Genomic DNA, 21,486 nt, shown 5'->3' on the forward strand with positions numbered 1-21,486 from the left:
TGGTGAAAGGCCTATACTCAACTAACCTACCTTATGAATGCTTGAAAGTATGAAGTTATAGAATCACTTGAACATGGATTGGTTGTCAAGGACATCCTTCCATGAGTTATTAGTGTTAAGCAAGGCTTAACAAGTAAAACCCTTGGGGGTGGTAATTGTTTGGGCTCCAAGTGGATATTGACAATGAGATGTAGTGTCACACAAGATAGGGTCTGGACTTCAAGAAGAAAGGAGAGCCACACCTAGTTGATGTGAGGACTATCCAAGTTAAAGGGGGAACTCTTATGTAGTAGAGTGTGGGTTTTCCCAAAGTTTGGTCTCATGAGATGGGGGCCTTCACATAGTTGAGTTAGGGTTCCTAGTAGCAATCTCCATATCCAATGAACTAAGACAAGCTTAAAGAAACATCTCATAGTGTTCGAAAGCATAATTGAACTAAGACTTACTTAAGAAGTACCTCATAGTGTTCAAGAGTATTAGTTGACATAGACATGCTTAAGGTAGTATCTCATAGGGTCCATATCAGCAAGGAACTTATACATATTAAAATAAGTATCTCCTAGGGTACAACCTATTAAGAACTATATGTGCTTAAGGGAAGTACTTCATAGTGTTCTAAAGTTATAGAGGGGAACTAGGTTCCAAACCAAGAAGAAATAGTAAGAGGACCTAAATGTGGTACTTCGCATGATTAGTATTATGGGATGCTATGAATCCATTGCACAAAGTATGACTTAGGGTTATTAAAGAGAAGTTATGAGATAAGATTGTGCTATAGTTGCCTTCCTAGTTATAGTTGCCTAAAGGTGAGAAATTCCCTTAGTTATGAGAGTTAAACTAATAATGAGACCAAAGAAGGGTGAGTATGACTAAGATGACTTCAAGGCTATGCTTAGGGTGAAGGGTAGTATGGGATGCCTTTAATGCATTGCACAAGTGTGTCTTGAGGTTACTTAGGAGTATGGTTTCCTTGTGGTAAGAAGACTTTATGAGTTGACCATATATATAGAGCATGATTAAGATGACCAAAAAGGGATACTTGGCTTGGGTGGTATTATGGGATGCTATTCTTGCTTTGCACATGTATGGTTTTGAAGTTAGTTGAGAATGGTGCTATTATGGTAAAGAGGCCTAAGAGTCTATTATGCTTATATGAGTATGACTATGTCCTATATTGACTTATGTTTATATGAAGCTTATGTTGATGATTATTTTATGATTATGATGATTATGTTATGACTATGATGATTATGTTATGACTATGTTATTATCTCTTATGCTTATGTCTTATGTTGACTAACCATTTTGAGATGCTCTTATGTTGTTGTGCTTGCTTTCATACTTGGTACATTTTGTACTAACGCATATTGCCTTCATTCTAATCAAATGTAGGGTTGAGGAGATTGGGTTGCTTTGAAGGCCAGGTTTCCAAGGATTTAGAAGAGTTAAAGAATTGGTGAGTCCGCATAGCTTCGAGGACAAACCCTTGTTTCCTTTATGTCATTTCTTTATGGTTTAGACATTGTATGGGCTGTGTCCCAAGAAGTTTTATTCAAGAGTTATGTTAGATGGTTTGAGACAAAGATTTAGTAATGATTTTCGCTTGCTTATGAAAATATTTTCGATTGTATGGTCTTAAAGAAGTTTTAAATTTTCCATACTTTTCTATTACCTATGTTATGATGCTAAGGGCTTGTATGAGACCCCTTTGGGGTCAAGTATGCCGTGTTACGCCTAGGGGGGACTCCTGGGTCGTGAATAAGTTGGTATCAGAGCCCAAGGTTTAGAATGGTTCAGGATTGTCTCAAACCACATCTAGTAGAGTTTTGTTCATAAATGTGAAGCGCACCACTTTTATGAATAGGAGGATAATGGATGCTTAGGAAAAGTCTCACTTCTTCATTCTCTTAGTCGTGCCATAGAGTTTGGATTTAGTAGGCCCTTATTTTAATCCGTGCCTTTGGTTTTGCAGGGTATGGCTAATACAAGGGCTAATGCTAGGAGAGAAGAGGACGAAAATGTGGAACAAGAGGTTCCCCTCCAAGTCCCTCCACAAGATCCTCCTTAATTTCGAAATGACCCTCTAATTGGGAATTCCACTCTTGCAGAGTTTAGGGCATCTATGCAATTATTGGCTCAAGACTTGTCGGCACAAGACAATAGAGAGGTGGTGGCTCCGGCAAACCCAATAAGGGGGATGACTTCTTCTAGGGTGAGAGAGTTTTTGAGGATGAACCCTCCGAATTTACATGGCTCCAAAGTGGAGGAAGATCATCAAGGTTTTGTAGATGAGGTGTATAAGGTGCTTGCCATCATGGGATTGACTTCGGAAGAGAAAGCGGATCTAGCCGCTTACTAATTGAGGGATGTAGCACAAATTTGGCATGAGCAATGGAAAGATAGTAGACCTATAGGAGAGGGCCCAATAGAGTGGGAAGAGTTCAAAAGGGAATTCCTTGATAGGTTCTGTCACGACTCAGGGGTACTCCCTAGACGTAACACGACGTACTTGATCCCGAAGGGGTCGCATACGAACCCTTAGCATATCATAAACATAAAAGTCATAGAATGATGCGGAAATAAATTTTTTCTTTACAATCAATGTCTTTCATAAAAGATAATGGGAGTCTGGACATTTGTCTCATTTAGACATCTAAATACAATCGAATAACAAATAGGGACACAACCCTTACAATAGTTCTCAAATGTCATACTAAAAGAAACTACTAAGTAAAGATACTTTTCCTCGAATATTGAGGACTCACCAACTAGCAAGGAGAATGACCTATTCCAAGGTTGAACCAATAGGAGATCACCTTCAAGTACGAAACCCTACAATTACGGAAAATGTAGAATATGGGTTAGCATAAAAATGTACTAAGTATGGAAGCCACGCATAAAACCTTTAAAACATGCTAAAAGGGACATTTTAGTTGAAACTATGCTATATGCCAATTTGAACATCATCTTTGAAATAGTTGGAGAACATACTCTTAAAACATCTCACATATAGTTCATCATAGCATGAAAGGTAACAACATAAACATAGGCATTGTCTCCAATCATAGAAATAGTGCAAGTATCAATCATCATAAGACATAATGCACATACATAGTCAAATACCAAGCCCATCTCATCATAATAGAATCATCACTTAAGTAACCCTAAGTTATACTTGTGTCATGCATATATAAGATCCCATAACCCTATCCACACTAAGTACCCCTTTTAGGTCACCATACTCATACTTTTCATACAATAGTCTCATCCATAATTAATACTCATAGACAAGGAAACATTCATAATCATTAGCTCATGTCAAGGAAAATCAATCGTAACAACAATCATAAATTCATAAATCTTCATAATGTAATGGAACCACACCATGGCTAATTTCAAAGTCTACTTGTGCCATGTATGAGTGAAGTCCCATACCCTCAATCACACTAAATAGATCTTCTTGAGGATTCCTTAGTCATAGCTCATGTTTCATGTTCATAGTTCATTTACATAAGAGAAACACACCACATCTACTCTCAAGGTCCACTTGTGACATGCATGAATGGCATCCCATAATATCACTCATACTAAGTAGATACTCTTGAGCAACCATAGCACATAACTCACTTTCTTGTTCATTAGAGGGAATATAGCCTTAACCGACATAGACCATGTGAGCTACATGGAATCCGGTGTCATGTAACCCCACACCAAAAAGGGGTGTCCTACTTGCCTAAGGTAGAACTAAATGTATTAGCTTTTAGGTGGATCCACTAGCTAAAGACCTATGTGGGCACATAGTTATGGGATAGAGAGATTGCTTCTAGAAACCCGGCCTATTGTATTGACGGGTGACTTTCCATCTCATGAGATCATTTGTAGAAGACCCAGCCTATTGTATTGACGGGAAGCCCTCTACCTCATTTTCCATATCCACTCAGTGCTAAGCATTATTTCCCAAAATTACTTATTTAGTCTTGAATTGGATTGACATGTTTGAAGGAGTATTTTACCCTTCGTTCAACCCAACTCATAAAATAGCTCATAGATTCAAGTAGGTGAGAACTAACTTTCAACCTTAGAATCATCATTAGTATGTGAGTAAATCTTTCACACCAAGATCATGTGTTTTCATGAGAATGGACTTTCAATCAACACATTAGGATCATCATGGTCATGTACATATCATGCATAGAAATGTGTAAAGGTGCATATGTGAACTAGACTTTCAATTAACACCATAGATACATCATATTCATGTTTATGCATGGAGTGTGTGTGTAGTTGTCCTTGCAATGACACAACAACAACATTATCATCATAGACACTTCCCTCTCAAAGTGTTCATAATCATGTATATAATTTTACAATCATGCATAATTCACATATGTTGCATTCAAGGACCATAGACCATATAATTCAACACATCTAACATTCATTATAGTAGACATGTATATAATCGTAATTCAAGTAGTTCATTCATTGCATGTATAATCTCATATACTCATATTGTAGGTCATGTGGGTAAAGTCCTTCCACAATTATACCACATACAATTCAATATGCATAATAGCTTTCTTCTTAAAGCCTCAACATTCATTTTAGCTATTACCCTTAAGGCCCTAGAAGTCATCTTCATATTACAAACTTTACTCTCAAGCATTACCTCACATGGTCATTATGTAAACCTAATTCTCAAGGTGAACTAACCACATGCTTCATTCGTGATCAAATATAGTCATTTAGTATCATATTAAGTCAATCCCAATACTACTCAACCATGACCTAACATATAAGTCCTAATAAAGTTCATTCATGTCTACAAGCTTTACTTATAATCAATACATATCTAGAGCATCTAATCTAAAGCAATTCATAAAGAAATTCATCAATCTTAGAAGATCACATCTAGCCCCTCAATTTTCCTTAATCATGGCACAACATTAGGCTATATCAATTTTACCCTAGAATCTTAGGTTAATCAAGAATACATGTATATTCATACTAAAATCATGCAATTACATCATAATCAACCCACATCCACTCAATTGGAACAATTACAACATACATAACTCTATCATATTCTACTAGTATCAATCAACACCTATACTTGAGGTCCAATTTGCCGAAAAAGGGGAATCCATGGATTCTTGGATAATTCATCAATAAAACAGTAGTAATTCATCAATATAATCATAATATAAATCAATTAGGTCATTGAAATCGTTTTTGGAAGGGAATCCATGGCTTAGAATGAAAACCCACTTTTGGGAATTTTAGAGAATTGAAATCTAATTCTGGAAGGGCTCTATGGGTGAAGACTACCCATAGATGAAAAGAAACCATACCTTATTGAAGATTCTTCATGAACTTTGGTAGGAAAGTTGAGTTCTTGAACCATAGACTTCAAATCCTTCTTCTTCTTCTTCAATGGAGGTTTCCTAGAGAGAGAAATATTTGAGAGGAGAAGAACTTTGGAAATTATTTGGGTTTTGGAATAAATGACTTAATTGGGTGAATTTTGTGGTTAAAACGACTTAAATAGGGGTCCTAGGCTTGGGCAAAACGACATAACTTTGAGTTAAAAAAAATTGGGAAAAGACCCAATAAGTTCCCCTGCTGGAAATTGCCGAAATGGCATGATGGACGCCTCATAGACCGTCATCATCACCACCACCCGTCAAACGGGTCGTGAAGAAATATCAGCCTGATAATGCTTCGCTATTTTGGGAATAACGTTTTACTCCGAGATCGGAATTGGGAAAACTTGGTGACGTTGGAAAGAGGACTCAGAGACCTTTAATTGGATAGGTAATGGACCACCTAATTCGTTTTAAGCTATGAGATATGAACATTTGAAGTTGACCCTAAACTCTAAGTCTAGCGAAAAACTCATCATGTCAGGCTCCAGGAGCCGTGGTGCCTCTTGTGGTCATGATATAGTAGCTAGGCAACCTTACCCTTAACCCCTAAAAATCTAAGGCAGCACTACGAGCCGTGAAGTGGCTCGTGAGGAGGGGCTTTTTTGGGCAGCCTTTGTGTAGCCACTGCCTAGCCCACCACGAGCCACACCACAAGCCGTGGTGGTGGTCGTGGAAGGTGAGGCAGTGTCCATGTAAGAGTGGACTTCCCCAGTCTTCTTCCTTGGCTCTTTCCCTTTTCCTTTGGCTTTAACCCTCACACTTAGCCCTAGTTTAGTCTACTATTTTCCGGAGTGTTACAGGTTCTTTCCCCTAGAGTTGAGGGAACTAAAGATGCAAGAATTCATAAATCTTAAGCAAGGGGGTATGAGTATGAAAGAGTGTTCCCTTAAGTTCAACCAACTATCCAAATATGCTTCAACCATAGTGGGGGATTCAAGGGCCAAGATGAATAAGTTTGTGATGAGATTGTCCAAATTAGTGGTCAATGAATGCCGTTCGGCAATGCTTATCCCTAGTATGAATATTTACCGTCTCATGGTGCATGCCCCAACAAATTGAGGAGCAAAAGATTAAGAAAATGAATAAGGAGGTAAAAAGGGCTAGAACTGATGATGGGAACTTTCCTAATGATAAGTCCTATGAACAAGGTAGGCCTAGGACTAAACCAAGGTATTCCGGTCAAGATTCTTCCAACACCTCTAGGTTTGACCAAGAGAAGGGTAGTGGGTCTCCATTTCCCAAGACTACTTGCTCCAAGTGTGGGAGGAGTCATTATGGTAAGTGCTTAGCCGACATAGATGGTTGCTATGGCTGTGGGAAGGAAGGGCACAAAATGAGAGATTGCTCGGTTTTTAAGGCTAAGGGAAGGGAGGATAAGAAAGTTGCCTCTAGTAGTAGGGATGTGGAGCCTCAAAAGATAAATAGGTTTTATGCTCTCCAATCTAGAGAAGATCAAGAGAGATCTCCTCATGTCCTTTCTGGTATGTGCTTTATGCTTTAGTAAAATTCTGGATTTCTTGTCTTTTGTGACTTGTTATGTTGGACTTTGAAGTTGTTTTAGTATGCATGATGTTTAAAAAAGTTTGTGTAGGCTTACTCCCAAGTGGGTTATAGTGTGCCTATCTAGTAGGGTTATTGTGTGCCTTATGTGTTGCCATGATTTCCTTATATGCATGTTCATGAAAATGCTTAGGTCTTGTTAGAAATGACTTATATGTATTGTTTTCCTCATGTTGTAGTGCATTTGAGTAGGGTTGCAGATAGACTTCTTGAGTTGAATTTATGAGCATGCCTTAGTTTGGAGTTGAAAGATTTCCTCCTTGAATAAATGCTTTTAGAGAGAAAGTTGCATTTTGGCTCATGAGGGAGTATTGAGCATGCTTTAGCTAGGAGATGTTAGTTCCTCCTTTAAGAATATTATAAAAAGAATTTGATGCATTTTTTGGGTTGGTAGGAGTAGTCCTACTCCCTTGTTTTTCATTGAATGAGTTTAGTTTTAAATTGAAGTTGTCTTGATTTATTGTGTGCATTTAGATGTAGTGCATGCATAATGGGCTGCTAAGTTAGATTTCTGACTTTAATAAGTGTTTAAACTGTCATTCGAGGATGAATGTTCTCAAGTGAAGGATAATGTAACACCCCAGAATTAGTGAGTTGAACTAGTGAGTTCTAGAGCCTTTGACCCAGACCACGGAAGGCCAGGATGGCCCGTGGTCCCACCCACGGTCCGTGGGTGGGTGGTCGTGGATGGCTACTAGTTTTTCTATTTTGGTTCGGCCAAGTGGAGGGCTAATTGGTAAATTCCTTTTATGATTTATTAAGTTGGGGGGACGGTTATTTTAGGTTAATTAAAGTATTTTAAGGGTGTTAAAAGTAGTAAAATACTATTTCCAATTCATTAGTTTCAAAACCCCCAAAGTTAGAAAATACCTCTCCAAATAATCTCTCTCTACAAGCAAAGAAGAAAAAGAAGAAGAGAACAGTTGAGGGCAGTGTTTCTCCATTTATTCAAGATTTGTTTAGGGATTTTATTAAAGGTATGCAAAGCTTAATCATCTATGGTTTCTTCCACCCATAGAGCCCTCATAGTTTCCCCACTTGTGAAATCAAAAACCCAATTCTAGTTAGGGTTGTGCTTGCATTGTGGGTAGGGTTTGGGTGTGATTTCAATCTAGTGGATAACACCCAATTATAATTTATTTAACTTTTTTAATGATATTACGATGATTTCATTTGATTTCTATGGTTAAAACTAATCTAAATTGATGAATGTGATATTTATGGGTTTATGCCATTATAGGCAAAGTTGAAGGTTCTTTGGTGATCTTCCTAATTCAATGGTATGTGTAGTAATTGATCAAAGTTAGGATCATATAATCATGAGTTGAACTAGACTCTATTTTATATGATTGATCTTGACTTGTAAAGTTAGAATCGAACCTTTATGATCAATTGAGACTTAATCACCTAGTAATGAAAGATATGATCAAATTACCTTGAAATCCAGGTATAAAGAAGAGATTAAGAAAGAAACCTTGAGAGTAAGGTTGTGATCATGATATCTAGGACTTTAAGGTGAAACTAATATGATTAACTATTAATTCTAAGGCTTTGAGAGTAAAGTCTAAATGAGAATAGAAGACTAATAAGTTGGATTGTGGTGAAAGGCCTATACTCAACTAACCTACCTTATGAATGCTTGAAAGTATGAAGTGATAGAATCAATTGAACATGGATTGGTTGTCAAGAACATCCTTTCATGAGTTATGAGTGTTAAGCAAGGCTTAACAAGTAAACCTTGGAGTGTATGTTTGGCTCCAAGTGGATATTGACAATGAGATAGAGTGTCACACATGATAGGGTCCAGACTCCAAGAAGAAAAGAGAGCCACACCTAGTTGATGTGAGGACTATACAGGTTAAAGGGGGAACTCTTACGTAGTAGAGTGTGGGTTTTCCCAAAATTAAGTCTCATGAGATGGGGGCCTTCACATAGTTGAGTTAACGTTTTCAGTAGAAATCTCCATATCCAGTGAACTAAGACATGCTTAAAGAAGCATCTCGTAGTGTTCTAAAGCATAATTGAACTAAGACTTACTTAATAAGTACCTCATAGTGTTCAAGAGTATAAGTAGACTTAGACATGCTTAAGTAGTATCTCATAGGGTCCATATAAGCAAGGAACTTAGACATACTTAAAGAAGTATCTCCTAGGGTTCAAATTATTAAGAACTAAGATGTGCTTAAGGGAAGTACTTCATAGTGTTCTAAAGTTAAAGAGAGGAACTAGATTACAAACCAAGACGAAATAGTAAGAGGACCTAAAAGTGGTACTTGGCATGATTAGTATTATGGGATGCTATGATTGCATTGCACAAACTATGACTTAGGGTTATTAAAGAAAAGTTATGAGATAGGATTGTGCTATAGGTTCCTTCCTAGTTATAGTTGCCTAAAGGTGAGAGATTCCCTTAATTATAAGAGTTAAACTAATAATGAGACCAAAGGAGGGTGAGTATGACTAAGATGACTTCAAGGTTATGCTTAGGGTGAAGGGTAGTATGGGATGCCTTCATGCATTGCACAGGTGTGTCTTGAGGTTACTTAGGAGTATGGTTCCCTTATGGTAAGAAGAGTTTATGAGTTGACCATGTATGTAGACCATGATTTACATGACCAAAAAGGGATACTTGTCTTGGGTGGTATTATGGCATCCTATTCTTGCTTTGCACATGTATGCTTTTGAAGTTACTTGAGAATGATGCTATGATGGTAAAGAGAACTAAGAGTCTATTATGCTTATATGGATATGACTATGTCATATATTAACTTATGTTTATATGAAGCTTATGTTGATGATTATGCTATGATTATGATGATTATGCTATGACTATGATGATTATGTTATGACTATGTTATTATCTCTTATGGTTATGTCTTATGTTGACTAACCATTTTGAGATGCTCTTATGATGTTGTGCTAGCTTTCATACTTGGTACATTTTTTACTAACGCATATTGCCTACTTTCTAATCAAATGTTGGGTTGAGGAGATTGGGTTGCTTTGAAGGCAAGGTTTCCAAGGATCTAGAAGAGTTGAAGAATTGGTGAGTCCTCATAGCTTCGAGGACGAACCCTTGTTTCCTTTATGTCATTTCTTTTTGTTTATACATTGTATGGGCAGCGTCCCACGAAGTTTTATTCAAGAGTTATGTTAGATGGTTTGAGACAAAGATTTAGGAAACACTTCCACTTGCTTATGAAAATGTTTTCGATTGTATGGTCTTAAAGAAGTTTTAAATTTTCCATACTTTTCTATTACCTATGATGCTAAGGGCTTGTATGAGACCCCTTCGGGGTCACGTACGCCGTGTTACACCTAGGGGGCACTCTTGGGTCGTGACACTTTTCCTAGAATCATGTAGGACTTTACGGGTTGTAATGTAAGCTTGAGGTAAGGGAGGATACATTTAGGTAAAATTAGTGACTTATCCTCCCTAATGCACATGTTTTGATTTTATTGCTACATTCACAAATTTTTTCTTTTCTTTAGCCCCGCTCCCCTTTCTGCATATTTTTCCTCTAGTACTTCCACCCTCACCCTTATTTTCTACACATCCCCTTATTCATCTTTTTTTTTTACACTTAACAATAGCCACCTTCAACTTATAGATTTCTCTCGAGTTAAGGTGCACATTGTCCTTGTAAGGACCAGGGCCTTTATTAAGGTATTCTCCGAATTAGCCACCTTCAACTTAGGCTTTTACTTTGAGTTGAAGTGCACAATGTCCAAAGGACCAGGGCCAATCACAAATTTAGGAACTTATGGGGCATCATTTTTCTACCTTTTTTCTTTCTTCCCCACAAAACCAAACATTTCCACCCTACTTACTCTTTCCGTTGTTTTCACTTTTTCATCTTAACATAGTGCATTAGGGATTATTTTTGGGATCAAAACTCATGGTATCAATAAAAGGGATTCGTCTCAATTAAGTAGGTTAGAAAAAAATTAAGGCTAAAAGGCTCAATGGGGATATACTAGGGATATTTTCTTTGAGAAAGCTAACATTTACAAGACAAATCAAAGAGAGCCTATTATCATCTCTTAAACACAACACCACTTTTTATTTTGCTTCAATAACATGCTGGGAAAGTTCTAGTCTCAGATGCATTAGATGGATACTACAATACCTCACCACTCATGGCACAAGTTCTACTCAAGATGGATCAATCAGAGCAACACAATCAATTCATGCACCAGGTTTTATTTAAGCATAAGTTGTACTCATTAAAGTCAAATACAAAAGTTCAAATGCATTCATATATCAACTTCCAATCATGATTTCATACAGTCTCCTTTCAGAATTACAAGCTTCAACACATACCAATCTAAGATTCAATGACAAAATTTCCCTTAAGACGGTTGTCATCCATCTATCATTGGGCAATAAGACTCAACTACGATGACTGACTAAATCCTAAAAAGTCATAATCTTTTTGTATTTTGTACGGTTCAAAGGGACTTTCCTTGGCCAAAGAACCAAAAACAACCTCTAAGGAACCCAAATAAAAACAAAACAAAAATTAAAAGACAAACATATGTCACTACCAATGTTCATTAATATATACAAACTAGAGATAATTTCACCCTCACCCCATACTTAAACATTAGAACTGTCCCCAGTGCTTCAGAAAATTCAGTACAGAGGTAAGGTGAAACACTCCATGATTAGTCCTCCATAGCATCTCCCCCGTCGACCTCATCACCGGCCTGAGAAAATTCCACCTCCTCATCAGAATCAGACTCCACATCCAAGCTAGTGCACAGTCTGTCCTCATCGGTTGGGATGTCATCATCCACCGGCTCATGAAACTCATGACCGATGCCAAGTAGGCACAAAATTCAGTACAGAGGTAAGGTGAAACACTCCCTAATTATTCCTCCATAGTATTTCCCCCATCGGCCTCATCACCGGCCTGAGCAAAGTCCAGCTCCTCATCAGAATCAGACTCCACATCCGAGCTAGTGCGCAGTCTGTCCTCATAGGTTGGGATGTCATCATCCACCGGCTCATGAAACGCATGAAAGATACCAAGTAGGGCATTTGCATGGGCATTTAGCAGGTACCTTCTCTTGATGTCCCCCAGTTTCACATCAGTCGAACCCTGATAGCCATTTTGGTGGCGCAACATCTCCAACCCATACATCCTAGCCATGATCAGCTCATCACATATATGGTGCTACGCGGTAGTGAGTCTTGGGTCGAACACAGTGCCAGGCGCCTTAGTCTTTGTGATATCCACCGGTGCTGGGAATAGTCATGCCATGTAATCCAAATTTTCTACTAGAACACATGCAGCACGACAGAGTCTAGTAATAAGACCATCAAATGAATACATGCGCCTTTATGCACACGAGCCTTCCTCATTTCCGATTTCAATACAACCCCAATTTTCAACTCTGTGGGCATCATCAAAGCATAGACTAGACACACTTTATCCCAGGTGAATTCCGTGTAATCTAGCCCAAGTATCAAACAATTTGTCACTATTTTAAGCCAAAATCGAGCATTCCTGAGCATGTGCACATAGGGTAGAGACTGATGATGTCTTGTCACGACCCGAGGTTTACCCCTAGGAGCAACACGGCGTACTTTATCCCGAAGGGGTATCATACAAGCTCTTAGCATAATCATAAATATAAAGTCACAGAAGTGATGCGGAAAAATTAAATCTTTTACAATCGAAGTCAACTTCTTTTTCATAAACGAATATAACAGTCTAGACCTTGTCTCAATCACCATCTAGTACAATAGAGAATACAATTAGGGTCAAAGCCCTTTACAATAAAGTCTCCAAAAATAGGAAGTACAATAGAAGCTATAAAAGAATAACATCTTGTTCTCGAACCATGAGGACTCACCAAACTTAGGGAATAGTCAACCCAAGCTTCACTTGAAAGAAGAAGTACGACTCAACGACTGGAACCTATAATCATAGTAAATGTAGAAATATAGGTTAGCACATAAAGTACTAAGTATGGAAGCCATGCATAAAAATCCTTAAAACATGTGAAAAGGGACATTTAGTTGAAATCATGCATTTATCAAGATTAAAAGCCATCATGCACATATAAGGAGAAACATAAGTCAAACCATATTATAAGCAACTTCAAAGCTATACTAGTGCAATGCAAAGGCAAGATCCCATAACCCTACCATATCCAAAGTACCACTTTTAGGTCACCAACATCATACATAATATTTCTTGTCCTCATCCATAGGAAATACTATATTCAAAGAAAAATTCATGTTCATACTTGTAGCAAATAAGGTCAATCTTAACAATCATACATAATCCATGAGTCATCATAGTATAAGAGAAACCACCTCACAACCCCTTTATAAGTCTACTTGTGCAATGTACAAGTGATGTCCCATACCCCCACTCCCACCAAGTACAACTTAATAAGAAGTCATAAGTATAGTTCATGTTCATGTTCTTATTCATATTCTTTTTCTTGTTCATGTTCTTGTCATATAGGGAAATTTAGCCTTAACCGACATAGACCATTTTGAGCTACATGGAATCCGGTGTCATGACCCCACACCGAAAAGAGGTGTCCTACTTGCCTAAGGTAGAACTAACATGTATAGAATTTAGGTTGATCCACTAGCTAAAGACCTATGTGGGCACATACTTATGGGATAAGGAGATTGCTACTAGAAACCCGGACTTTCTAATGTAAAAGGTTTCCATCTCATGAGATAACATACATTGGGAAGCCAAAATTTCTAACGTAATAGCTTCCATCTCACTTTCATGTCCACATGGTGCTAAGCATAATTCCCTTTAAAAGTCATATTAAGTCTTTACATAGGTTCATGTTAATGAAAGAATGCACTAGGCACTCAACCCAACATAACATCATAATTAGCTCATAGATTCATTAGGTAAGAATGTCCTTTCAACCTTAGAATCATCAACATGCAAGTAAACCTTTCACATCTTATTCATAGTGTTTTTGTGAGAATGTCCTTTCATTCGACACAACAATACTAACATTGTCATAAACATATCATACATAGTCATGTCTAAGGGTAGGGGAGAATAATCCTACAAAAATGCCACAATTACACAATAATCATAATATCTTCACTTTATAAGTGAATCATAAGCTCATACACAATTTCTCTTAAAGGTGTACAAATCCTCATACTTTGCCCTTCAAGGGTCTTGAATCACAATCAACCCAACCATATACAATTACTACACAATATAGGAGGAATTTCATGATTCAATCGCTTAATCAATATAAACATAATTCAATTTACATACTTATAATATCAACTAACCCACATCATCGATTCATGGTTTATCAATATGGGGGAAACATGGGTCTATGGGGAATTTTCATCATAAAACTTCAATACTCCATTATTCCAACCATAATTCATCATAATCAACCATAAATAAACAATTGAAAATGTTTTGGAAGGAAACCCATGTCATAGATTGAAAACACTAGAATTGGGGAAATTGGAAATCTTGAAAACCAACTTTTGAGGAGACTCTATGGGTGGAGACTACCCATAGATAAAAAGAATCCATACCTTGATTGGAAATCCCCAAGAAATTTGAGAAAGAACCTATGAAATCCACAAACCCTAGCTCCAATGGCTTCCTTCTTCTTCTATGAGTATAGAGAGAGAAATATTGAGAGAGGAGAGAACTTTTGATTTGATTTGGGTGTTTGATAATTATGACTTAGTCTTGTGAATTTTAGACTTAAAAACAACTTATATAGTCCCCATAAAAATACCAAAAAAAACCCACTTTAATTGGACTAAAAAAGAATTGAGTTAATTGACCCTCATTTAATTGCCCCCGTCAGGGACCACGAACCATCCTTCACGAGATGTGGTGTGGACTACGACTCGTGGTCCTGCTCGTGAAGGTGAGGCAGTGTCCTTGATTTTGGATCACAAGGCCCCCTCGCCCAAGGCATTTTCACGGACCCCTTCACGAGTCTTGGTGATGACCACGATCTGTGGTCACACTCGTGAAGGGTGAGGCAGTAGCTAGGCTACCTCATGCCCTGATGAGTCCACAAATTGAACTCATTTAGGACTTTATTTTAATAGAAACAGTGTCCTTGAATGCTTATTTTATCCCAATACCTGATTAAAATGCTTAAGTTTCAGGTATTTGAAGTTTACTAAAAGCATGGACACTTTGGCGCAAAACGGAGCAAAAATGGCTGAAAAGAACAAGAAATGAAAGCCTGTGGATCGCCGAGTCCAACTTGGCGAGTCACCGAATTAACATGCACCGCCCTTTGTTCCAGAACACGAAGACTTGAAGGAAATGGATCAAAAGGCGAGGAATGGAGCAGTCGGCGATTCGTCGATTAGTTCTGCGAAGCAGTACTGTACCGCCCAATGATCCAGAATATGAGGATACTGAAGGGAAGACACTGAAGGCGATGAGCTAATTAAAGGGCAGATCGTCGAGTTCATCGGCAATCTCGACTAATGTCCATGAACGATCCACCGCAACACAATCTGTGTAACATATAAATACTAGTTAGAGTTGTAGTCTGCGAGAGAAATATTTTAGAGTAAAAATTATTATTAGTCTATAGTATTTTTCTGTACTTTTCTCTCAAAGTTAGGAGAGGGTTTTGTGGAAACTTGAAGAAAGGAGTTCATCTTCCCAAGTTAGAAGTGGGTCTTCTTTATTCTTCTTCCATAACTTAATTCAAGGTTTAATTTCTTATACCCAGTTGATTTCTTCATCATGTTAGGTATAATTTCTTAATTATTGATGTGTGGCTAAAAACCCCATTCTTGGGGTGTGATTTAGGAAATATGGGTTGATATTCTTGTTGGGTCTTGCTTACTGATAGGTTAGATGTATTTTAATGGTGATTTCACCTAGTGGTTGTGGTTTAATCTAAAGGCTTTGTAGTTGCAATTACAAAGCCACCCATGTGTTTCCGGCTTGCCCGAGAGGGAGGTCGTGAAACCAAAACCACTAGATTGATGGCCTAAGTTGTCAGTCGACATAAGGTTCAGCCTGAGAGGGTGAGCCCTAGTCCCATATCCTAAGACTCAGCTTGAGAATGAGTGGGGTAAGGCATAGGATGGTCTTCATGCGGCAAATGGGTACCTGAGAGGAACACATTTGAATCGGGGTAAGTTGCCCGAGAGGGAACTTATTTCCATTTAAAGATTAGCCTAGTCACTATTGTCTTGCAAATTTCCTACTGAAAGCATGAATCCAACGATTTATCTCAACTTGTATTGAGGTCACATCCCAAGAACCTTCCCCATACTTGATTTTCTTGTTTATTTTGCTATTTTATCACTTGTTACAAAACCCCTTTTGATATTTGACACTTCTGTATCACCCCCTTTAATTTGCAATGTATATTATCGCAAATGTTTTTAGCTACGACTAATTCAAATGAAATTCTAATTGGCTATTGATTCTCAAAACCACTCCCTTGGGACACGACCCCAACCCTTGGTTGTGTTAATATATTATCGACGATCGTAGACATTCATACCGTAGGATAGTGTTGTTGGTCACGATAAGCATAAAAAAAGCCGTGAAGTTTTCACAGAAATGGCTAGATCAGAAAACGCAAGGAGAGATGATCCACCAAGGCACATAAGAGCATGAGAATTTAGAAAATATGAAAAAAAAGTAGAGCTAGCCAGACAAAGGAAGTACACTAAGGAGGCTAGGGAAAAGAGACGAATTCCTTTTGACCTTAATGTGCACCCATGTGATCGAAGTTTAGTTAATGCAATACATGCCTTTACAGCCGCTCAGGAAATAGATCAGATGACTGTAACAAATCTTGCTACAGAGGCTAAGGCAAAAGCAAACAATGGAGACCAAAATAACAAGGCTCCAAGGACCATTGTTTTACTTCAGGAAGATGCACCAGGCACTGATGCCCCAGCAGATAGAGAAACCGTGTAGACAAGACCTTTCTCTACCATTCTCTCTTAATTACTAGCATCTACTTTTGGATACTTATTACTTGCATTTGAGGACAAACGCTTTTTATTTCTGGTGGGGTCAGGCTCACACCTTTTGTGTTGACATTCATGTTTTGTTCTGTATATATTTGGGTTGTTTGCTTTAATTTGTGTCTTCAATACTATTTTTATGTGGATGTTTGAGCTCATGGCTCCTGTTGTTCTAATTGAAAACAATTTTGATCCTTCAGAAAAAATTTCACCACCTCTTGTGTTGAAAGTGGCTGTCCTTTTGCAAAAAAATTTGAGTCTCGATTTCGATCAATACCGATGACTTGAGTAGTGTTCCCAATTGAACAAACATGAATGCACGGCTACGACGAGGCCGAATGAAGTTACATAGAAAAAATGTGCACTCTTTGCACCTCGTTGTGACTAGCCATTTATCAAATTGATTTTCTTGTGAGGACCGTTGCACGCTAGCGAACGTGTCTAGTCTTGTTTGAGTGAAGTATCGATGCCTTGTGTGATTAGCTTATTTTGAACCATGCATGGATAAACATAGAATTTGCCCCATTAGTCTAAGTTATTTAGAAAGGTGTACTCTTGAGATAATCTTAGGCAATTTTTGAAGAGTTTGAACCTATTTAACATATACCTCTTTTTATGGCCTACCCATGAGCGTGTGAAACTCTTTTGAACACCCTTTGAGCCTTACCTTTATTTGGAAGAACCTTGATGAACCCTAGACCATACTTGAACCACTACGTACATTCCTCTTGAGTTGTGGTTTAGCGAATAGCCAACTTAAGCCAAAAGCCTAAGTTGGGGGTGTGGTGAAACGGAAAAGGAGAAGTCAAGAAGTGCAAGAAAAGTCCACTTTAATCCATGGTATTGCATAAAAATGGAACCCCTTCAATTCAATTCAAAAAAAAAAGTGGAATAAAGTACGAAGGGAATCGGATTTCAAGCAATCCATGGAGGAGAATAAAAAAAAGGTGACTTAGAAGCACTAGAAAAAGAATTGATAAAGGAAAAGAAGGGAATGCTTGCCGAATGCCACAACTCATGAGGAATAAGTCACTGAGCCTAAATGACCATACCTTTGCACTTAGCCCCATTACAAGCCTTAGAAAGACCTTTTTGATCTTGAGTAAGCTGGATCGAAAGTCAATAGGAAAATAAGGGCAAACCTATGGTGAAAACATGCATTGTGTTCCTCTTTTTTAGTGTGAGCGTTGTATCTGATTCCTGATCTTAAATTGACTCATATCTGTGTGTGAATATGGAATCATTCTTTACGTGAGGGCATTTAGATACTTTTGTTGAGCTTGAACTTGCACAAGTAGCAAGTATTGCGAGCATGAGATTCTTTGGTAATGGTGTGTCACAGTTTGAATCTTTGAGTACACAAGTGATCCTTGCATAAGTAAATTGAGTCTTGTTGTGTGCATTCATTATTTAGTCTTGCGTAGCACTGTTTGAGGCACCCTATTTGAACTGCTGAACTTGTGTTTGCTTGAGGACAAGCAAAAGTTTAAGTTGGAGGTGTTGATGAGTCCACAGATTGGACTCATGTAGGACTTCATTTTAATAGAAATAGTGTCCTCAAATGCTTATTTTATCTCAATAACTGATTAAAATGCTTAAGTTTCAGGTATTTGAAGTTTTACTAGAAGAATGGACACTTAGGCACAAAACGGAGTAAAAAGGGCTGAAAAGAACAAGAAATGAAAGTATGCGGATCGCCGAGTCCAACTTGGCGAGTCACCGAATTGACATGCATCGCCCTTTGTTCCAGTACGCGAAGCCTTGAAGGAAGTGGATCAAAAGGCGAAGAAAGGAGCAGTCGGCGAGTCGCCGATTAGTTTCACGAAGCAGTACTGTACCGCCCAATGATCCATAATATGAGGATATTGAAGGCAAGACACTAAAGCCAATGAGCTGATTAAAGGGGGGATCACCGAGTTCATCGGCGATCTCGACTAATGTCGTCGAAAGATCCTCCGCAGGACAATCTGTGAAAACTATAAATACTAGTTAGAGTTGTAGTCTGGGAGAGAACAATTTTAGAGTAAAAATTATTTTTAGTCTATAGTATTTTTCTATATTTTTCTCTCAAGTTTGGAAAGGTTTTGTGGAAACTTGAAGAAAGGAGTTCATCTTCCCCAAGTAGGAAATAGGTCTTCTTTATTCTTCTTCCGTAGCTTAATTCAAGGTTTAATTTCTCATACCCAGTTGATTTCTTTATCATGTTAGGCATAATTTCTTATTTCTTGATGTGTGGCTAAAAAACCCCATTATTGGGGTGTGATTTAGCAAATATGGGTTGATATTCTTGTTGGGTTTTGCTTGCTGATAGGTTAGATGTATTTTAATAGTGATTTCACCTAGTGGCTGTGGTTTAATCTAAAGGGTTTGTAGTTGCAAATACAAAGCCACCCATGTGTTTTCGGCTTGCCCGAGAGGGAGGTCACGAAACCAAAACCACTAGATTGATGGCCTACGGAGTGGTCGACATGAGGTTCAGCCCGACTGAGTGAGCCCTAGTCCTATATCCTAACACTCAACTCAAGAGAGTGAGTGGGGCAAGGCGTAGACTGGTCTTCATGCGGCAAATGGGTGTCCGAGAGGAATGCATTTGAAACGGGGTAAGTTGCCCGAGAGGGAACTTATTTCCATTTAAAGCTTAGCCTAGTCACAATTGTCTTGCAAATTTCCTATTGGAAGCATGTATCCAACGATTTATCTCAACTTGTATTACGGTCACATCCCAAGAACCTTCCCCATACTTGATTTTCTTGTTTATTTTGCTATTTTATCACTTGTTACAAAACCCCTTTTGATATTTTACACTTCTGTGTCACTCCCTTTAATTTGCAATGTATTTTATCACAAATGTTTTTAGCTATGACTAATTCAAATGAAATTCTAATTGACTATAGATTCTCAAAACTGCTCCCTTGGGACACGACCCCAACCCTTGGTTGGGTTACTATATTATTGACGATCGTAGACACTCATACAGTAGGATAGTGTCGTTGGTCACGATAAGCATCATTCCCCCATGCCTAAGTCTCTTTCACGAAAGGCTCTACGAGCCGTGGTCCCTTTCGTGAAGTTGAGACGGTGGCTAAGGTTTTGGGTGGCCATTCCAAGGGCAAAGAAGCTTCATGAGCCCCTTCACGAATCGTGGAGTGGACCACAATCCGTCGTCCCACTCGTTAAGGCGGGGCAGTGTGCTCCTAGCTAGGGTAAGCCTTGGCCTTTGGCCTTCGCTTGGCCCCTTTGCCTTGGTACTTTCCCCTTGGCCTTGACTGAAATAAACCTCTTTTCCACATTAAAAGACTTCCTAACATTCGGGGAGTCATTTTATGATAGCAAAATGATCTGGTGGACCCTTTTACTTGTACCCGTTTGTATTGTGAACCCTTCTACTTATCCCTTTGTCATCGGAACCCCCGAACTCATTTAAACTCAACTTGTTGAACCCTTTCAACTCATCGTGACTCTCAATCGCGCTGATGTCACATTCCATGTCAGATAAAATTTGCCACATCATTTTTTATTTTTAAAATAATTTCTTTTTGAACAAAAAATCATAAAGTTTAATGCAAATTTTATAAAATAAAATTTTAATTTAGGCTTTCCACTAGAAGGGATTTTCTTCAGTTTGAAGCTAGCTCCATAAACGAAAAATGGTGAAGGGACGCCAAAGAGAGTGTGTGAGACTCTATACCAGAGGAAAAGTTCTTGAATACAAGAGGTTGAAATCGAATCAGTATCCAAACACTTCATTGATTCAGATCGAGGGAGTGAACATTAAGGAGGAAGTAGATTGTACTTGGGGAAATGTATGGCTTATGTATACAAGGCGAAACAAAAGAAGAATAACTCACATTATCGCTGTATTTGGGGAAAAGTTTGTAGGCCTCATGGAAACAGTGGTGTCGTTAGATCTAACTTCAAGTCCAATTTGCCACCAAAGTCCGTGGGAGCTAAGGTTAGAGTTTTCATGTACCCAAGCAACATATAAGCAAGGTACCAAGTCAATGCATATGCTTGGACAAAAATGGAGATGGCTGAAAAAAGTAGGTCAATGGGTGAAGAAGAAGGGTTTCTTTTTTCTTTTTTTAGTTTATTATTTTACTTTTTAAATTTAAATATTTTTTAATTTTAAATATGATGTTCACTTGCCTTAATAGGTGTGTGGTCTCACTCTCTTGCCACCTCAATCATATTAATCTATTTGATATTTTTTAATAATCAGCCCCAAATATTAAGTGAGTGAGATACACTCTCGATGACATGGCACAATAACTTGATAAAGTGTTAACTAAAAGGATTCATAATACAAACTGATACAAGTGCTGGGGTCTACCAGACCATTTTGCCTTTTATGATTTGTTTTACCTTTACGTTTAGGCTCTAGTTTAACCTACCATTTTCCAGAGTGTTACATTATCTCCCCCTTGGGAACATTCGTCCTCGAATGACGATTTAGACACCTTATGGAAATAAAGACTCAAGACTAGCAGTCCATCATGCATGCAACATATAAACAATGGACAA

General features: G+C 38.2%; 1 pseudogene; it reads left to right on the forward strand.

Annotated features, from left to right (window-relative positions):
* Positions 1 to 20,612: 20,612 nt before the first annotated feature.
* On the forward strand, positions 20,613 to 20,962 carry LOC102595582 (60S ribosomal protein L35a-3-like; annotated as a pseudogene).
* Positions 20,963 to 21,486: the final 524 nt, after the last annotated feature.

This window comes from Solanum tuberosum, unplaced genomic scaffold, assembly GCF_000226075.1.
Source record: "Solanum tuberosum cultivar DM 1-3 516 R44 unplaced genomic scaffold, SolTub_3.0 scf00002, whole genome shotgun sequence".
Lineage (NCBI taxonomy): Eukaryota > Viridiplantae > Streptophyta > Magnoliopsida > Solanales > Solanaceae > Solanum > Solanum tuberosum.